Genomic DNA, 982 nt, shown 5'->3' with positions numbered 1-982 from the left:
TGTATATGGCAATGAATCTATGGCTATCTATATATGCATGTGTATATGCACACACAGAGACACACACACGCACTCACACATACACGCATACGCACCCGCATATATATATATATATATATATATATATATATATATTCATATTTTTATTCAGAGATGTATGTAAATATACACACACATGTATAGATAGATATGCATACATACATACATATATTACATGTATATATATGTGTGTGTGTGTGTGTGTATGTATATATGTAAATATAGGCGTGTATGAATATATATGTATATGGAAATTATACATATATTACATAAATAACCGAGTTATTCTTGAAACACATAGATGAAACAAATATCCATTGATGAAATGCATGAATTCCGATATACTAGAAAATAAATTCCCTACATACTTCTTTATTTGAAGAAGCATGAAAATGCGAGTAGAGGATCTTATACAATATGGTCTGCAATACAATACTTTCGGCTCATTTCTAACGCAAGTCAAATAAACCTAGTTACTTTGAATAGAAGTTTGTTGGGATATATTATGTTTGCGAACCTACGTAATACAATGATGCAAAGATATCAAAGCGTATATCTATATGCATTCTCGAAATATCCCGAAATACCTACTTAATCCGATTAAATGAAAGTAAATATCGAAACAACGTTATTAAATGTTATTAACTCCAATGAAGTAAAGGGAATGGCGTATATGCTACATTGTCAATAATAATAATAACGATAATAATGATAATAATAATAATAATAATAATAATAATAATAATAATAATAATAATGATAATAATAATAATAGCAGTAGTGGTAGAAGTAGTAATAGTAGTAGTAGGAGGAGTGATGATAATGATGATAATAACAATCATAGATATGAAAATGAATATATTTCTGTATATGCATGTATATATATATATGTGTATGTGTGTGAGTTTGTGTGTATGTATATTAGCATATATATATATATATA

This window comes from Octopus bimaculoides, chromosome 6, assembly GCF_001194135.2.
Source record: "Octopus bimaculoides isolate UCB-OBI-ISO-001 chromosome 6, ASM119413v2, whole genome shotgun sequence".
Lineage (NCBI taxonomy): Eukaryota > Metazoa > Mollusca > Cephalopoda > Octopoda > Octopodidae > Octopus > Octopus bimaculoides.
Note: the sequence above shows the minus strand (reverse complement) of the source record.